The sequence below is a fragment of the Mustelus asterias genome, chromosome 16 (genome assembly GCF_964213995.1).
Source record: "Mustelus asterias chromosome 16, sMusAst1.hap1.1, whole genome shotgun sequence".
In the NCBI taxonomy this organism is placed as follows: Eukaryota; Metazoa; Chordata; class Chondrichthyes; order Carcharhiniformes; family Triakidae; genus Mustelus; species Mustelus asterias.
Genome location: NC_135816.1, coordinates 22,221,356 through 22,234,421, shown reverse-complemented (window position 1 = coordinate 22,234,421; position 13,066 = coordinate 22,221,356). Strand labels below are relative to the sequence as shown.

The window sequence follows — 13,066 nt, the reverse complement described above, 5'->3', positions numbered from 1 at the left end:
GTCCTGCAGCGTGTTTCAAACCACTCCATCAGTGAGGGGCCGGTAAGGTCGGAACTCAGAAACTCGTTGGCATAATTTTCATTTTCCAGATTTTCAGCCCCCGTCGCAATTCCCGCTGACGGAGAGTGCGGCCTCAAAATTGCCCCCCCCCCCCCCCCCCCCCCGCCCCCAGTATAAACACATCATTTTGCTGTCTTCTATAAGTGAAACACAAAGCTGTGTTGCACCATCCTGCAGCATGATATACCTCACAACCCTTTCGACCTAACAGCTACTCTCCACTTGGAGCACTTCTGAATGATCATATTTAATCACACTGGATACAGAGATGAGAAGCAACTCACGTGAAATGATAAGAAGCATTCCGTGATTGAATTAAAACAAAAAAATACATAATTATAAAAACAGACTTGGCTTGAAGCAATTTAAAAAGCAGGGCAGGAAACATGATTGACTGCAGGATCTGATTAATATTTCCATTTGTGAGCAGACCACCTCTTAACTGGTGGAAGTATTAATCCCATCACTTATCTGATCATTTGTCATCCTCTATTTGGACACTATTTTAAGAACAGCCATTGAAATGCAAATTCATGAACACACATAGGAGACGGGTTGTTAAACTCTAGCCTTTGTTTGCACTGCAAAAGCACACCTGTGATTGTGAAATCATCTGTTGTCAAATGTATATTCTTCTACAAAATGCCTTTAACCTTTTGATTAATTAGTTTTTACATTTCTTCTCTCCCACTTCCCTTTGCACCGTTCCTCAGCTGAAGACATGAGTACTTAACTTATTTTCCGCTTTTGGCTAACATATTATAGGAAAGACAAAGGAAAGAACTGGCAATTATATGGCACCTTTCAGAACCTCAAGACATCCCAAAGTGCCTTACTGCCAATTAAGTATCTTTGAAGTTTTGGTTATCGTGTGATGATAGTCAGCAGTTGCTATAGATATATACATATGTTCTTTTTCAATGTTTCTGAGGAATGTTACAAAATTTCAGCTTTATTCTACTGGCAGTCGGTGTGTCTGGATGAAACATTTAGCTCAAGGGTAGTAAAAGCAAGTTACTTACCCATTTCAGCTAGGAATTTGTAACTGTGATAGAGCTAATGAACTTTTGTTTACGCAAGGGATGCCTTGGAAAGTTGATTGACAGGGTTATGTGATAATGTGCCTAATATGCCAAGCTAAGTCTGTAGCAGGGAAATACGAGGCAGTTGCTCTTGGAGGACTGCTTAAGTCAGAGCATGTACAGGCTGATCCTGAGAACTCATTCTCTCTCCACACAATCTCTCTGAAAGCTCTAAGACTGTGAACATAATTTAAAGCAAGTACGCCTGGATTTGCTATCTGTATTTATTTGAAAGTGGTTTTGACCCATGCATGAATGGGGCTTATTGGGAATCGGAACAGTCATAAGCTGGAAAGTAAAATTGCTTCCTTTCATTTTTAAATATTGTTCAACTGTTAATGGTTAAACTTCTTCATTTGTTAGAGTTATATTCAAACTGTGCTATTAAATAAAGTTTATTTTACTATAAAAGATTTATACTTTGTCAGTGGAATCACTCCTGGAGTAAAATATCTTATCCTCATATTTATGCCAAAAAGAAAAATTACTGGGGTCTAGTCTGGCATCCTAATGTAACTTGGGGTTCTGATCCAGCACCCTAACAATCACAGTTGTAATGTAGTAAACACAGCAACCAATTAGCACACAGCCAGCTCCTACAAACAGAAAAAAAGAACGTGTTGCATTTAAATAGCAGCTTTCACAACTGCCAGATGTCACAAAGTGCTTTACAATTTAAAAAAATACTTTGAAGTGTTTTTATGTAGCAATAAAATAAATGATCAGCTAATCTATTTTAGGGAAAGATCGATGGATCAATATTGGCCACAATATTGGGAAGAGTTTCTCTTTTCTTCTGCTTAATAATGTCATGGGATACTTGATGTCCAGCAGGGAAGTCAGATGGGGGCTACAATTGAATGCCTCATCTGAAAGATGGCACCCTGGATCGTGCAGCGCTCCCTCCCTCAGCAATTTTAACTATTCTGTGCTCAAGGGTAGGATTCTGCACTTCGGGTTCAAACTGAAACTCAGAGTCAAACGAGGGACCCAACCCCGCACTGTGGAGGAAACAATCACCCAGCGGTTATTTACTCCCAATTGGCCTATTAGTGTCAGGCTCACTGGCCAATTAACAATGGCAGATGGGTTCTCTAAGCTGAATGTTGGAGGTCCGACAGCTCTGAAGAAGTTGCAATCTGCAGTTAAGGTAAGAAGGGAGAAGGGTCACCTCCATTTTAAGATGCCTTCTCCCCAGATTTGTGCACCATTACCTTTAAAAATTCCCTCAGTGGCTGAATCACCCAGAGGTAGAAACCACTGACAGAGCAGTCTGCAGCTGCAGCTAAGGCCAGAGCATTCTGGAACATTCCAAAACATTACCTTCCTTTTTATGAGCAAAACGTTCCATCTGCAACAACACCCCCTTGCATTAATGTTGCACCTTTAATGTAGTAAAGTCTTTCAATGCATTTCACGGTATTAATAGCTAATTTTGACAGTGAAACATCAGGGCAGGTGGTCAAAAGTTTGGGCAAGTCGGTTTTGAGAGGCATCTTAAAGGAGAAGAGGGAGAGAAGTTGAGGGAGGGAATCCCAGGGCTTAAGGCCCTGCCAGCTGAAGGCACAGCCATCAATGGTAGAGTGATAAAAATTGAGCATGCCCAAGGGTCCAGAATTGAAGGCGGCGTAGATATCTCGGACACTGGTCGGGCTAGAGTAGGATTTTAAAAAAATTCATTCATGGGACATGGGCATCACTGGCTGGCCAGCATTTATTGCCCATCCCTAGTTGCCGTTGGAGAGCAGTTGAGAATCAACCACATTGCTGTGGCTCTGGAGATACATGTAGGCCAGACCAGATAAGAACGGCAGATTTCCTTCCCTAAAGGACATTAGTGAACCAGATGGGTTTTTCCAACAATCGACAATGGTTTCATAGCCATCAGTAGATTCTTAATTCCAGATATTTTTTATTGAATTCAAATTACAATGATATAGACGTATGAAGCCACGGGAGGGATGCGAAAACATAGATAAGAATTTTGAAACTGAGGTAGAAGTCCACGTCAATGATTGAGCACAGAGTGAGGGGTGAACAGGATTTGGTGTGAGTTAGGATGTGGATAGGGAAATGTTGGATGTGCTGAAGTAAATGGAATATGGAAGCTAGGAAGCTAACTGTGAGAGGAATGCAATAGTTTGGTTCAGAGGCAGCAAAGGGACAGGTGAGGATTTAAGGAGCAGATGAGCTGAGGCAGGGTTAGTGATGGGCAATGCTATGCAACTGGAATTAAATTGTCTTGATAGCGATAGGAAGTCCTGTGGCTCAGTAGGTAGCACCCCTGCCTCTGAGTCAGAAACTTTGGGTTTAAGTCCTACGCCAGAGCTTTCTGGCCATTCATGACATGGTCAAAAAGGTTAGAATCAACCTTGCTAATCCTTCCAACACACCTAAGCCAGACAGTTAGGGCAGGAGAGACAGGTCAGACATTCTTAATGCAGACTTATGTCCCTCACGATTAAATAGCCACTTGTCTCTCTTTAAAATAGAGAGCAGATGGCTACAGTCCCTCATTGATTTTAGTTAATTATGGATGGGTGGTAATTGAGAGGATATGCAATGAGAAATTCAACTCAGGGTCAAATAGAAACACAAACTACTGTTTTCATTCACAACTGACTGCCTGCAAGGAAATAGTGAGCAAAGAATTAGCAGACCGCACCCTGAAACAGCAAAGTCAGTGTTTTGAGGTTAACCAAGGTTTAACCTGTGTTGTCTTTGATGCATGCAAATAAAGAAATGGATGACAGAAAACAGTATGTACACCTGGAGCACATTTGGGTATACAATAAAACCCACATGAATATGATGATCCTTGCAAGTTCCTGGGCTCACACTAACCATATGATTCCACCAACCGAAAAGACAATTTGCCATGCATCATTCCACATCACTGTTCCAGTGATGGTGCCCTGTGCATTTTAAATGCCTTGTTACTTCTGCATTCTCATTACCATTCCCTTCAAAGAGAAGATGGCGTAGTGGTATTGTCACTAGACTCGTAATCCAGCGGTTTGGGCTAATGGTCTAGCTACCTGAGTTCAAATCCCACTGCAGCAGTTGGTGGAATTGAAATTCAATGTGGAATTGAAAGCTTGTCGCAGTAATGATAATTATTAAACTACCATTCATTCTCATTTTTAAAAAACCTAATGTCCTTTGGGGAAGGAGATCTACCATCCTTACCTGGTCTGGCCAACATGTGACTCCAGACTCACAGCAATGCAGTTGACTCTTAACTGCCCTCTGTCAGCCAATCAGTTAGAATCATAGAATCCCTACAGTGCAGAAGGAAGCCATTCGGCCCTTCGAATCTGCACCACAATCCCACCCAGGCCCTATTCCCGTAACCCCACATATTTACCTTGCTAATCCCCTGACAGTAGGTCAATTTAGCATGGCCAATCAACCTAACCTGCACATCTTTGGACTGTGTTCGAGGGCAATTAGGGATGGAAAGCAAATGTTGACCCTGCCAGCGATGAAATAAAAAAAAGAACTGCAATATAAACTACAAGCAAGACACTATTAGAAAATCAGAATTACACATTCACCTCTGCTTAGACAAGATGTGTACATTGATTTTTTTATCATGCAACACCACCTGCAGAAGGGCCCACATTAAACCTGCAGAGACTTAACATTGAACATAGAACATAGAACAAAAACAGCACAAACAGGCCCTTTGGCCCACAAATTGCGTCGGTCATGTCCCTACCTACCTAGGCTTATATATAGGCTTACCTATAACCCTCAATCCTATTAAGTCCCATGTACTCATCCAGAAGTCTCTTAAAAGACTCTATCGAGTTTGCCTCCACCACCACTGACGGCAGCTGATTCCACTCACCCACCACCCTCTGAGTGAAAAACTTACCCCTGACATCTCCTCTGTACCTACTCCCCAGCACCTTAAACCTGTGTCCTCTTGTAGCAGCCATTTCAGCCTTGGGAAAAAGCCTCCGAGAATCCACCCGATCTATACCTCTCAACATCTTGTACACCTCTATCAGGTCACCTCTCATCCTTTGTTTCTCCAAGGAGAAAAGACCAAACTCCCTCAACCTATCCTCATAAGGCATGCCAACCAATCCTTGTAAATCTTCTCTGCACCCTTTCAATCATTTCCACATCCCTCCTGTAATGAGGCGACCAGAACTGAGCACAGTACTCCAAGTGGGGTCTGACGAGGGTCTTATAAAGCTGCATCATTATCTCCCGACTCCTAAACTCAATCCCTCGATTGAAGAAGGCCAGCACACCATACGCCTTCTTAACCACCTCCACCTCACTGACTACGTGCTTCTCTAATGTAAGTTTAAAATGCACTTCACCCAAAAGAGTCAGATTTTAAATTCTTACTTCTTTTTGTCCAGCGTTTTTCGCCCACACTATGGCCTGGATTTTTGCAATAATGGACAACAGCCCGTCTCCCTGGTTGCGAAAATGTCAGAAGAAGCTGAAATCCGTTCGTCCTGCTCCCGAACATGGCACCATCCATTTTCACACGGGTGAGAACGGGGGGGCAGGTCAGGATTTGCACATACGCCTTTTCCTGGAGGCAGCTGCCCGCATTAAACAGCAGCTGCCTCTGGTCATGTCTGATCTCTGTCGGCCAAGAGTGGGAAACACGACCTGTGCAGATTAGGGAGTATCCATTCAGTGAGAAGATATTGATACTTGAGACCGACAGGCTTGCTCATCAGCTTTCCAGTTTTGAATGATCATATGGATGTTACTGAGCCCATACCACAATTTAAAGTTAATTTATTAGTCACAAGTGGGCTTACATTAACACTGCAATGAAGTTACTGTGAAATTCCCCTAGTCGTCACAGTCCTGTTCGGGTCAATGCACCTAACCAGCACGTTTTTCAGACATGTTTTTTATTAGAACACCCCCAACCCCAATCCTCCATCCAGTGCACAGAATCTTGAACAACAACAAAAGTAAGAATTAAGTATCTGATTCTTTTAGGTGAAGTACTCATATTTCGTAGTGACCCACTCACTGCAGTTTTAATATGGTCACTTTCCCAAATGTGAAAGTCACCATCTTCAACCTACATTTTAGCAAGTGCAGCTTCCAAATCAGATTCCCTCAGTCGCTATGTTCTAAATTGCAATAAAGAACATTTCCTTCCCCTGTACAGTCTGGCAGTGTATTATTTGTTGCACATGCATGGGTACAGGCTTAATTTTGTTATTGTAAAAATTAAATAGCCACAGCTGTCACCAGTCTCACTTGCCACGTGCCTGACTTCTCAGGCTGCAGTGTTGATCCTTGCACACATGGGATACAGTGTCAGCTCGGAGAATGGTATTTTGCCGTTCACGAGCTATCAGCTGCTTAATCGTACAGTATATACAGAAGATTCAGCGATATCCCACTGCAACTGCAAAATTAAATCCTGCTTTGCCACAATTATTTTCAAAATCATGGTCACTGACGCGTTTTAAATCAGAAACAAGCCAACCAGGGGACTGGACTTTGTGCTTCTCTTTATATTTTTCCATCTTCCACCTAGATCCCTCCACTTCCCCCAGTCATTTTTCATCGAGTCATAGAATCCCTACAGTACAGAAGGAGGTCATTCAGCTCATTGAGCCTGCACTAACAACAATCCCACCCTGGCCCTATCCCCGTAACCCCACATATTTACCCTGCTAATCCCCTGACACTCAGGGGCAATTTAGAATGGCCAATCAAACTAACCCGCGCACCTTCGGATTGTGGGAGGAAACCAGATCACCCGAACAAAACCCACGCAGACATGGGAGGAACATGCAAACTCCACACAGGCAGTCATTTGAGGCTGGAATTGAACCCGGGTCCCTGGCACTGTGAGGCAGCAGTGCTAACCACTTAACCACCGTCTTTTGAAGACAAAGGCCTGCAAGCTTTTAAATTGCTATTATAAATTTTCATGCACAGTGACAATCATTCGTCAGCACATTGTTCCTCTCCCTCCAAATATGAATCAACCTCCTTTTCAATGGGATTGGACTTCCATCTCTATGATGATATTTTTAAACATTTATTTGTGGGGCATGGGCAATGCATTAATGGTCCATCGCTAGTTGCCCGAGGGCAATTGAAAGTCAACCACATTGCTGTGGCTCTGGAGCCACATGTAGGCCAGACCAGGTAAGGACAGCAGATTTCCTTCCATAAAGGACATTAGTGAACCAGATGGATTCTGAAGTTCTAGAATAAAATTTCTTTGAGAAGCTACATCTCCATTCCCATTGACAAGCTCGAAAGAAACCCATTTTCTGCATCAGAGCTTAAGCCTGTTTTGCTCGTGGCATTGTGCCAGCTGTGCACTATGGATATGATTGTGTTTGGTTCTTCTCCAAACCAATTTGGAGCCATCAAATTATAGGCGAACACACACTGAAACATCAACACAAGTAAAGTTGCTAAGCTTGCTGTTTTTTTTTAAGTAAGAGTTTTAGCAACACCAGGTTAAAGTCCAACAGGTTTATTTGGTAGCAAATGCCATTAGCTTTCGGAGCCCTGCTCCTTCGTCAGATGGAGTGGATATCTGCTCCCAAACAAGGCACACAGAGACACAGAGACACGTTTTTTAAAAATCCAGTGCTGAAACTCACTCCAGTGCTAAAACTAAAACTTGTCCGTCGGATGATTTGTTCCTGTCACATGTAATGGTCACATGTATGTTCCTCGAACACTTTTATCACTGGACACAATGATCCACCATTTTAAAAAAAGGTGCTGGAACACATGATACAAAGTCAAAATGACAACAGGAAGGGATTCATCGAAGACAAGTGCATCACTGGAAATCAACAACAAGAACTGAGAGTTTGTTACGGGATGTAGTCAAGTGTCATGGTACTGATAACCTGAATCACGGAATCCTCACTGATGCTGCTGTGATGTACAAGCACGCTCACAGCCGCTGTTCATTCTCGACTTTCCTTTGCTGTCTCTGTGTGCATGTTGTGGTTATACTGAGCTATTGACACTAGTCCTGTGGGCTTTTTCTGACAAGACATCTCTATTAGTGGGACCAACAATTAAACTTCTGAGTGAAATAATGCTGACAAAGAAGTCTAAATTTAATAGGATAAAGCTCAAAACAGACACAGTGTGATCAGTTGCTTATAAATCACTGACCTGGTAAAACCTTCTCACTGCTTATTGAACATCTGCTGACAATGTCCACTGAGAGCATGCTTTTGTATATAATGCGTGTATATAGGGTAATGTGAAATATACCGGGGTGATCTTGAGCCTGTGTTTGCCATCTGTGTGAATGCTGGCGGGTGCTCAAGATCCAGAAGTCGCAGTTCTCTCTGGCCTATAATTGGCATGAACCTGATCTACTCGCATTTACATGCATTTTAATATAATTAAACAACCCCACCCCATAGCCCCTTCCCCCCCAACCATGCTTTGACCCATCACCATATCTTCACATTATATCAATGTGGTTTACATCAGGTTCTACCTTTGGCACAGGTTGGTACTGCCAGGTTGGCACTATGTCTATGCCACCCTGACAGTGCCAACCTGGCAGTGCTGACCTGCATTTAGTCAATGAGGAGGCTAGCTGCAGTGGATCAGCACTTCGTAAGTGTTTGGGGTTAGCGGGGGGGAGGCAGTGGGGAGGTGCTAGGGGCTAGTCTGTGAGAGGCCTTTGGACAGAGGGCAACCTGAGTGAGCAATTATATCCTGGGAAGGGACCTCCATTGTGCCCAGGGAGCCAGTTAAAATGGGAAACCCCTGCTCACTATCAGCCTGTGCATGGAAACCTGCCAGGCTGAATGTTTGCCTTGGGCCTCCCCGACTGCCAGTTAAACACCTGCAGCAACAGGATGAGTACCTTATGTGTGCATTGATTGCCTACTTAAGGTCCTCAATTGGCCCACTGGTGGGTGGACTGCTCAATACCACCCCTTCCACCTGGTGTAATTGCAGTGGGGGCCAAAGCAGCACCAGGGTTCAGGTTAGGGTTAAGAGATAGGCAGCAGCCAGGTCACTTGTTGGATTTAACTTACCTCCCACTCCACCCTCCGCAATCCCACTTTCAAACCCACTGGCAAGAGAGCATCAACAGTAACAGTTTTAACAACACCAGGTTAAAGTCCAACAGGTTTATTTGGTAGCAAATACCACTGGCTTTCGGAGCGCTGCTCCTTCATCAGATGGAGTGGAAACCTACTCTCAGGTTTCCACTCCATCTGACGAAGGAGCAGCGCTCCGAAAGCGAATGGTATTTGCTACCAAATAAACCTGTTGGACTTTAACCTGGTGTTGTTAAAACTGTTACTGGGTTTACCCCAGTCCAACGCCGGCATCTCCACATCAGAGAGCATCAAACCCAGCCCTTTGACTTTATAAATGGTGGAAGCTGATGCCAATTACAGTTTCAAGTGATGAGGAAGGTTCTTTACCCTTTGACCTAGTGGTCTGCTGGTGAACTGTCAAGACAAGAGAGCAAATCAAATTTGGGTTTCCATCTGTTCCTCTCTGAAGTCTAATCCTCGAGGAATATTTTGAAAAGCCTTCATCTACAGAATAATCACTGACAGATTTGTACAGGCTCCAACTGCAAATGGTCTCTTTGAATCCCTGCGAATATATGGGTTTAGCAGCTGCAAGGACAAATGCACCAGTTCCCTGGGGAACTGTGGGCACCTTAAGGAAGAAATTACTCTGAGTTCCCAATTCATTCACAGACAACACATATCTACGACTGATGGTTAATAAATAGCGACCTAAACAGGCACATTTTTAAACAAGCCATTTGTTCTTTAACTTTTCAAAATTAAACCCAGGGAATACTGTCATCTCAAGACATCACTTGTCATATGAGGAGAGAGGAAGTCAGTTAGGGTTGTATTCACTGGAGTTTAGAAGAGTGAGAGGGGATCTCATAGGAACTTACGAAATTCTGACAGGATTAGACAAGATAGAGTCAGAAAGAATGTTCCGGATGGTGGGGGAGTCCAGAGCTAGGGGTCATAGTTTGAGGATAAGGGGTAAACCTTTTAGAACTGAGGTGAGGAGAAATTTCTTCACCCAGAGAATGGTGAATCCGTGGAATTTGCTGCCACAGAAAGTAGTTGAGGCCAAAGCATTGCGTGATTTCAAGAAGGAATTAAATATAGTTCTTGGGGCTAAAGGGATCGAGGGATATGGAGGGGAATGTGGGATCGGGATGTTGAATTTGATCTCAGCCTGACCATAATGAATGGCGGAGCAGGCTCGAAGGGCCGAATGGCCTACTCCTGCTCCGAGTTTCTATGTTTCTATATTGCTATAATTTTTAAAACTGATTTGAAAAGAGGGTTACAGCAGCACTTCCTGAACCCATTTCTCTGTGTTCTGTTGCTGGATCAGATACTGTGACTGAGCAGATCACATCAGTCGCAGTCACACCCTGTAAATCCTTCTGGTATGCCTGTGGCAGGTGGTTAGTGCAGGAGAGTTTCCTGGTTAAACAGAACCATGTGGTTGCTGCAGCACAACAGCCTCCCCACCTTAAAAACCTCTGGGCACAAGTTCTTGCCACGGGCTCCAGGGTAAGGGGTCTCCTTGCTTTGAGGGACTGCTTCAGAGATAATGGGTCACTGCCACACTCTCTTGCCCAGTTAACAATGCTCCAAGCTGCCAAGGCACAAAAAAAAATCACTGCTCTTTTAACTCTTCCCACACAGATGATGCCAACCCACAACAAAACAGCAACTTTTTATAAGCCAACACTGTTGAAAACAAAGAATTTTCTTTTGGTGATCAAACTGCAAACATGGCAAAGCCTAACACTAACCCTACCTTCAACAAATTGCTGTGATCAAACTAATTTTTAAAAACCAAATCTAATCACTTCCTTAAGCCATGGCAGACAGTAAAATGTGTGAGAAGCCTTCTTCGGTTGGGTTACTTAAATAGAAGTACAACACTGTTACATTGAAATAGGAATTCCTCTGTTTAACCCATTAGAGGCATATTAAAATAAAACAATTCCTTGCCATCTTCTTCAAACATGTTACAAATGTCAATTTCTCATAAAGTACCTCTGGGTACATCTCAAAAACAATCTCATCCCGAAATTCACGTCAATCTTCCCACAATGTGTCAAGACCATCAAACAACGGATAGAAAAGCCTAAAATGAATGTGAAAGTAGCATATTATTTTACTATCACGGCTTTCTTTCTCGATTGTGCTTTTAAGAGTTTACATTCATATTCTTTTTAAATCGGAGACTTTGAAATGTGGTGCAAAGCCCTGTAGCAATGAGCTGGGAAAGTGCAGGAGAGAGTTCAATTGAAATATTTCCTGAATTAACCTTCTTCTTCATCTCTCGCACACTGCAAGCTTCTCATCACATTTATCTCCCAGTCTATTCCCTCCTCCATCACGAGGTTAAAAGCACATCATTAAAAAGGTAATATTTAGTGTCGATCACCTCATTTCAGCTTCCTCCGAATTACGCACTAAATGAAAGTTATTTTGAAATAGCATTAACTTTCTCTCAACCCCCCACTTTTCTCATCACAGAGTCATACATGTGGAATGACGAAGACGGACCCAACCTGTCACTCAGTCTGTCGTACTTCAGGGTCACGCTCATATAAATACTATCGATTTCAAGTCCCAGGTAGCAGATGCATTAGGAGATTGTCTAAAAATAAAGTAAAGCGCAATATCATTAGGAAGACACTGCAGCACACAACAATTCATGGGCTGCCCCTGAATGGAAAACGTAGTTAACCCCTCAAGACCCACAATGACAGTGGATTCAAAACATTGCTAAGAACCACGGTGGCACAGTGGTTAGCACTGCTGCCTCACAGCGCCAGGGACCCAGGTTCAACTCTGGCCTCTCAGGTCACTGTCGGCATGGAGTTTGCACGTTCTCCACGTGTCTGCATGGGTTTCCTCCAGGTGCTCTGGCTTCCTCCCACATTCCAAAGATGTGCAGATTAGGTGGATTAGCCATGGTTAAATTGCTCCTTACTGTCAGGGGGATTAGTGGGATAAATAGTTGAGGTTAGGGGGATAGGGCCTGGGTAGGATTGTTGCTGATGCAGGCACGATAGGCTGAATGGTCTTCTTCTGCACTGGAGGGATTCTATATCAGTAACCTACTCTCAGAATCCACTGAGAAAGGATCAGGGATTCTGTATTTTACAATAATTCAACATTAGAAGATTCATCAGAAATTTACAGTGAGTCATTTCTGAACATATTCTAGATAGAAATAAGGAGAGAGAAAAGCATCTGTCAGATCTCATTCATTCTCTCTTGTACTTTGACATGGTATTGTTTCTCCTGCTAGTTTTAGCACATAAGAAATTGTGGACTGAGGAAAGACCTATTGAGCCAATCCACCTAAAGTTTCTATAGAAACCGAGAGCTGCAGTCCATTAACCGTAAGTCTCAGTCTCATTCTAAGCTTGATCTGACCAAAGGTTCAAGACATGAATAGACACAATTCAAACCTGACATGCCAAACCAATCGAGATATTGATAAATTATTGTCCGTCTGCTTGAGAGAATTTAGACCAAGGAAAGGCAGTATTGGTTGAATAGGATTATTGGATTAAACCCAGTCCCATTATAAAGCAGCAACAGCATGTCAATTTATACTTGTCCTGCTTCTGACCATTTCTGTGGCATTTTCCAGTCTATTTCATGCTGTTGATATAAATATTTCATTGTGCTTCATTTTCCTATTAACTGGCCTGTCCCCTCTGGAATATTTCTTCTAATCACATTAGGTCACACACACTCACTAATCCCAGTTATTTTAAAGTTAAACACAGTTTATGGAATTAGCCTACTTATATAGAATTAGCGGGCATTAGGAAGAGAACATAGGGCTGGAAACTTGGCACAGAAACAGTTTATAGAAGTCACACTTGTTCAGATTATCAGGTTTCCTAT

General features: G+C 43.0%; 1 protein-coding gene across 3 annotated transcripts in view; it reads right to left on the bottom strand.

Annotated features, from left to right (window-relative positions):
* Positions 1-13,066, bottom strand: part of LOC144505046 (teneurin-2-like) — a 2,673,959-nt gene that overhangs the window by 944,277 nt on the left and 1,716,616 nt on the right. For 2 of the 3 annotated variants that reach the window (XM_078230754.1, XM_078230752.1), the window contains exon 1: positions 5,508-5,705. The exons of the other annotated variant lie outside the window; for it this stretch is intronic. The gene's annotated coding sequence lies outside the window, so the exon portion shown is untranslated. Of the gene's footprint in view, positions 1-5,507; positions 5,706-13,066 lie in introns of those variants that run through there. 3 annotated transcript variants of the gene reach the window in all.